Here is a 7,313-nt window from a genome sequence, read left to right on the forward strand (position 1 = left end):
AGTTAGGTATATACAGGAAACTTAACTGCAAATAAATTWGCCATAAACCAACCAAATTTTACAAACAAGGTRTCGGAAGATTTAAATCRATTAGCKCTTCACTTTAAATGACATTTCATCAAACAAATTTGCACTCGATGATGTCATYGGGTGGTCAAAATGTCACTACCCAACAAAATATGACAATTTTTATCTTTTTTTTTTGTCTTGCTTAGGGTGAGTCACCATGTACACCTCACTACAGAACTTTTCAGGTATTTTCATGTACCCTAGGGTCCATTCTTTCAAAAAAATCGTGTTGGCAGAAAAAAATTGAGTCTCACTGCCCCTCAGGGACCGCTTTGGCCACAMCCCTTTTCCACTGTGGCCATCAAAATTAGGGGTACATGGATCTTAACTGCCAATAACTTTGCTAAAAAACAACCAAATTTTACAAACATGGTATCAGCAGATTCATATTGATTAGCTCTTCACTTTAAATGACTTTTCATTGAACAAATGTTCGCTTGATGATGTCATTGGGGGGGGGGGGGGTAAAATGTCACTACCCCAACAAAATACGAACATTTTCATCTTTTTTAGTCTGTAGATTAGGGTGGGTCTCCATGCACACCCCATGACTGAACTTCTCCGGTATTTTCATGTGCCCGAGGATCCACTCTTTCAATAAAAGCATGTTAACAGAAAAAAAGTTGGGTCTCACTGCTCCACAGGGACCACTTTTGACCACACCCATTTTCCATTCTGACCATCAAAGTTAGGGGTACATGGACCTTAACTACCAATAACTTTGCTATAAACCAACCACATTTTAAAAACAGGATATCAGCAGATTTGTTTTGATTAGTTCTTCAATTTAAATGACTTTTCATTAAACAAATGTGTAAAAAATGATGTCATCAGAGGGTCAAATTGTTACAACCCCAACAGAAGATGAAAATTTTCATCTTTTATCTGAGTTTACCACACAGATCCTAAATGTTCAACTTACTTAGCATTCTCATTCACCTAAGGATCCACTTATTCAGAGAAAATGTCTGTTAACAAAATAAAAATTGTAGGTACTACTCCACAGGGACGAGTTTTTGACCACACCCCTACTCATTGTGTGCACAGTTCAGAATGTCCAGGATGTCAAACTTACATGTAGATTYACCATGTCAGAATAAAATGTCATAAATCTGGTGTTAAATGATAGAAATTGCCATGGTATCTCACTTAGATGTGCTTTTGTTGATTATGTATGCAACAGATATGTTACCATCCAGGAGTTTAAAGTAACACATCAGACCATTGGTGAACATTCAGAAACAAGTGTTTCTTAAAAATGAAAGGCTTTCACAGAGTTATTCTTTGATTAGCTTGAACTTCTGTTATGATTTTTGCCCTGTCTGCCCAGTCCTGCCTCTGTTTTTGTTATTTTGCTTTCCACAGTTATTTCCCATGCCAAGTTCTCAATCACCACTCTGCTCCTGTCACAGCCAGTACCAATTACAGATCCACCGCTCCCCGTCCCTCATGCAATCAGCTCATTCCACTCACCTGTTCCCCTCAGTATATATTCTTGCTCTCAGCCTTACTTCCCTGCCAGTTTGTCATCAGCCTAGTTCTGTTACTCACCAGCATTCTTGTCCCCTTGCCTTGCTCTCACCTTGTGTCCCTGAACCTCTGCCTGTCCTTTGGTCTCTCGATTTTTGCCTCAGCCCCAAATGGATTTGTCCAGCCATCTGTCCTCCTCGTATTGACCCTGGTTCAGTGTCTTGGATTTACTCCTCTCGTCTCTCTCCTTGTCGGCACCACAACACCTCGGACTTCTTGGTTTATGACCCACGCCTGCCTCACGGACTTAAGGATTCAGCATCACCCCTCAAACTTGGTAAATAAATCTCTCTCTGATCTCGACCCTTGCCTGTCCCCTGACTCTGTTTTTGCCCAACGGACCAAAACTGTCACCCAAACCTTATGGTGGCATCGTTGCCTGGAACTGGAACCATCTGGACTCTATCAGTGTTTCCTGTCAAACCACTTCAGTAAACACCGGGGGCCTCATGTATCAACGKTGMGTACGCACAAAAACCTTGCGTAYRTCATTATCCACGCAAAACTCCGTATGTATCAAAACTCAACTGAACGTGGAAATGTGCGCAGCCCCACGCCAACYCCTGGGCTGGTGCACGCACGTTTCTGTGGTTTTGGTTCCATTGGCGACACAGAGGTGATTCTGAGAAGCTGTTCATGATGTGAAAATGCTTATTGTTCACACCACGAGTAACAATTATTACATCCACATGGACGCAATTAGATGAGAGGATATAAAAGCATGCGCAAAGTAGTGGCTAAAATATTGACAACAATGACATTAGCCTTATTGGAGGATATAGCAAATGGTGCTTTACGCAGAGAGCGTGCTTTTAGAGACAGAGAGGATTTTATGGCTCATGATAATGACTGGCTCATCAGTCGTTTTCGGCTTCCAAGGGCAGTACTTCAGCAACTGTGCTTGGAGCTAYGACCGGTTTTGGAGCGCACCACAGCGAGGAGCGGTGCACTGCCTGTACAGGTGCAGCTGCTGACCACACTGGGATTTCTCGCAACAGGGGCATTTCAGAGGGAGTTGGCAGACCGATCGGGACTGTGCCAGTCCACATTGAGCTGAGCCATGCCAGCTGTGTGGGATGGACTTATCTGTATGTCACCCAGGTACATAACATTCCCATACAATGCAGTTGAACAGGCCAACATTAAAGCGCAATTTGCAGCGACAACCGGTTTTCCTAATGTAATCGGGGCCATCGACTGCACACACATTGCTATAAAAGCACCATCACAGGATGAATATGTTTACGTAAACAGGAAACATTTTCATTCAATCAATGAGCAAATTATTTGTGATGCGCAAATGCGTCTGACAAATATTGTGGCGAGGTGGCCTGGCTCAACACACGATTCATTTATTCTATTGAACAGCATGGTTGGGAACAGACTACAAGCTGGCGTGGTGCGAGATGGTTGGCTTCTTGGTGAGTAAATTAGTTATTTCATTCTTTTAATCTTTCTTATGCGCATGGAACCTGTGCGCCCCCACATGTGCCCTGTCTTTGACGTGACATTACTAATCAGTGCTTCAAGTGATCAACTTTCTGTTAATTGCTGGTTAAAATGCAGTTTCAGTGAATTCTACCAAGCCCTTGTTTGTTTCTCTGTGTACAGTAGTTCTGTAAATAAACATGTGCGTAAAGTGTGGAATGTGTCCGCCTTTCAGCAGCACGCGCTGCTGCGTTCATTAACACAAAGTAATCCAAAAGCTCTACATTACAAATTGATAAGCATCTGAGTCTGCCCATTTGTAATTTTTTTTAATTCACAGGGGACCGTGGTTACCCACTGAAAACATGGCTCATGACTCCTCTCGCCAACCCCCACACTGAGCAAGAGCGGAGGTTTAACGACATCCATTCCCACAGCCGGTCAGTCATCGAGAGGACAACTGGCCTGCTGAAGGGACGGTGGCACTGTCTGGACAGGACTGGAGGTCTGCTGCTCTACAACCCTGAAAAAGTGTGCCGCATTGTGATGGCATGTGACGTCCTCCACAATTTGGCACGGACTTCAAATACCACAGCCAGACATACGCTTGCCCCCACCAGAGGAACCAGAACCTGAACCCCTCAATGTACATCCCACCCAGGAAGCCATTAGGGCCCGGCAAAATGTGATAGCAAATTTATAAAACAGGCAAGTACACATTATCACTTAATCAGAGCATTTAATGATTTATTTATGTCTGCGAGGACACTGATCAGTTGGTCCAGGCGGTCATTTATGCCAGCAATTCCAGAAACTATTTCCTGCTGTGCCTGCAGGACAGCTGCCGTCAGAACACGGCCGGTAGGACAGACATCAGCTGCTGGCAGGTGGGGTGCGCTGGAGGTGTCCGTGGTGCCAGACGTTCCAGGGACACTGTAGGAGCATTCCAAGTCTGTGRCAGCAGACTGCGTGTCTTCTGTGTCATTCTCTGATGGCGAAAAAATATGTGTGCATATTAAAAAAAAGACTGAGGACTTCTTATTCCTATAGTCACCAGTATGAAAACAGGATATTTTAAGGCATTTATAATGAACAATGACTTATATACTTACTTTGTGTGCAATCCGAATCCCCCACATGAGGAGCCACTACACCTGTGAGGGCCGTGTCACCCACAATACTGGCAACTCTCTGGTCAAATGGAGTGATGTCGTCATCTCCTGTCCCCCCGCCTGTTTTGGTTACACTCTGGCGATGGGCAGCTGTCCTCTGTTTGACATCCACCTTGATGTCTGACCACTTTTTCTTTTTTTCTGCCAGTGTTCGCTGCTCTGACCCCACAGCATTTACAGCTTCACACACGCTGTCCCACTCATGCCTTTTGCGCTTGGCTGTAACGCCCGAGGACAGCGTGCCAAACAAAAGTTTTTTTCCGTGTCTCTACCTCACTAAGAAGCGTCTCCAGTTCACAGCCTGTGAAGTTCTTCTTTTTTCCACGTTTGGACATGATTTGCGATAGAGCAAAGACGACATTCCTCAGGTGCAGGGCATATTTAAATGAATTTGCATATTTACAGTATATGGAGGCGCGTCAAAGGAGGAGTCGGCCACTCTCTCATGTGCGCTCAATTCCACGTTGATTGGGAAGTACAAAAGCAATGTGTGTGGATTCTGGCGTACGCATGGTTTGACACATCTGAATTTTTTTGTGCGTACACATTTTCTGGATTTGACTGTCAGGTTTCAGTAAGAAATCCATGCAAGTCTTTGTACATTAGGCCCCAGGGGTCTCATTTATAAAGGATTGCGTGGAAACCATACTAAAAGTGAACGTACGGACAAAAGGYGGAAATGGCATACACCAAAAAAAATTCAGATTTATAAAACCATGCGTACGCATGTTTCTGCACATCTTTCCTTTATAAATCACAGCCGCAYGTCAGAGTTTGCGCACGAGGTCCAGCCTCAGGTTCTACCCTCTACATGCCCACACTCAACCATAAACAGTCAATGTAAAGTACCTCATGAATGTTAAGATGTATTTAAATCAGTCAGCTGATCAATGCCAACAAAAGTGATTGGTTCAGACACGCTCCGTCGTGTGTCTGGAGGATGACAGGTGCTGACTGACAGCTGCTCACATGAACAGAATGTCTGTAACTGACACAGATTTTCCCTCATTTTGCTTTAGAGTAATCTAACAATTTTTATAAAAAAAAACTCAGCTTCAAATTAATTTTCTCTCAGAGCCTGCAGGACGATAAAAATAATAAAAATTAAATTAAATAAGTCAGATAAAATTAGAAATAAGTCCACCGCTCTTCTCGTCCTCTCCCCCTCCTGCCTGCTCTTTTATCCGTGGCAGATACCCACCGCCCCCCGCGCGCACACACACACACGCACGCATCCCCCAGCGTGCACGACAAATACGGACTTTAAACGTGAAGTTTTATAACATTCACACTAGCGAGGTGGATGCGCCCTGCGCGTGTATCCAAAGCGTGACTTTTGCTGTTCTGCTGTTCTTGTCGGTGAGGGGTCTGTGGGTCAGGGAGGGGTCTGTGGGTCAGGGAGGGGTCTGTGAGTCAGGGAGGGGTCTGTGAGTCAGGGAGGGGTCTGTGGGTCAGGGAGGGGTCTGTGGGTCAGGGTCGTGAGGAGGAAGCAGATGAATGGAGTTGTGCACAGGAACTTTTATTCAAGATTTAAGTTTTTTTTTTCAAAGGTCCTCATGGTTCAGCAGCAGAAGCACAAATATTACTGTTAAGAAAGCTGATGATAAAGTTGAATAAAAATCTAAGTCTGATGAAGTGAAATTAAATATCTGACAGTGATCATAGGCACCAATTCTGTGGGTGCTCTGGGGTCAGAGCACCCACGGAGATGCCCGAGCGCCTACACTGACCACTCCCCCACTACCTGGCAACGTGTTGCGTTTTGATGTCAAATTCAAACAAACCGCCAAATACACTGAGAGCCGATTTGAGTCCAATTGACCCAGTTACTGCATTTACGTGCCCAGGATGTTCCAGAGTTACAGTCATGGGTCGCACATAAGGAGAGCAAGTGGCTCTCACACGACATTTTAAATGAGATGACAGAAATTATGGCTCATGATGTACTGAGAACATTAATAGAAGAAATCAAGTCTGCAGAGTTTTTTTCTGTGATAATGGAGGAAACCGCCGACATTTCGGTCAGAGAGCAGATGTCAGTTTGTTTTCGTGTCGTGTCTGAACATCTGGATCCAGAGGAACATTGTGTTGGATTTTATGAGACATCAACAACTACAGCAAATGCGTTGTTTCAGCTGCTAAAGGATGTTTTGGTGAGATTCTCACTACCACTTCAGAAGTGCAGAGGATAATGCTATGTCGGCGTATCAAATATGTCTGGCATTGAAGCTGGTTTGCAAGCGCGCTTGCTGGAACASGAACCGCRYGCACAGTATGTGCACTGCACCGCACATCTGGTGAATTTGGTTGTGCACGATGTGGCACAAAACATTCATGCATGTCGCAACTTTATGACTCTCATTCGTGAGTTAATAACCCTGATCAGAAACTCACCAAAACGGCTCGCCTGGTTCCAAGAGTTTCAAGCTAAAGACGCACCATCTTTAAAGCCTCTGTGTCCGACGCGCTGAACTGTGAATGCGGGCTCTTTGCAATCCATTTCCTCCAACTACAGTGCATTAATAGAGTTTCTAGAGGACCTGAGTTCAAACGAAAAAGGTGATGAAGGGGGTAAAGCCAGTGGTCTGCTTGTGCACCTGCAGCAATTCTGGACTTTTTTTTTCTTTGAAGCTCATCCTTAATTTTTTCTCTTGCATGGAAACAGTCTGTGTTGCTCTCCAAAAGCATCTGCTACACATACAGAGAGCAAGGGAAATGATCGACACACTCCAAGGTGACATGAAAGCCCTTCGGGAAAGTTTTGCTGTTTTTTGGGAAAACACCACTGCTGCAGCTGATGACTTGGGTTTGGAGAGCCCGGTTTTGCCCAGACCAAGAAAAATTCCCCGCCGACTGGAAGACACAGGTGCGCCAACCTCATGTGTGTGGGAGGGGGGCGTTGATTGACCTGATGGATAGCCCCTCATCAGAGCTAAACAACCAAAGAAAATCTGAAGCTCCTATGCTTAATAGTTTTTGAGCAATAACCATTTTTGTATGTCCAGAGACCACTTTTTCAGACAAATTGGTCAACTGGTGGGGGAGCTAAACAACAAAAGAAAATCTGAAGCTCCTATGCTAAATAGTTTTTGAGCAATAACCATTTTTGTATGT

This window comes from Austrofundulus limnaeus, unplaced genomic scaffold, assembly GCF_001266775.1.
Source record: "Austrofundulus limnaeus strain Quisiro unplaced genomic scaffold, Austrofundulus_limnaeus-1.0 Scaffold672, whole genome shotgun sequence".
NCBI lineage: Eukaryota > Metazoa > Chordata > Actinopteri > Cyprinodontiformes > Rivulidae > Austrofundulus > Austrofundulus limnaeus.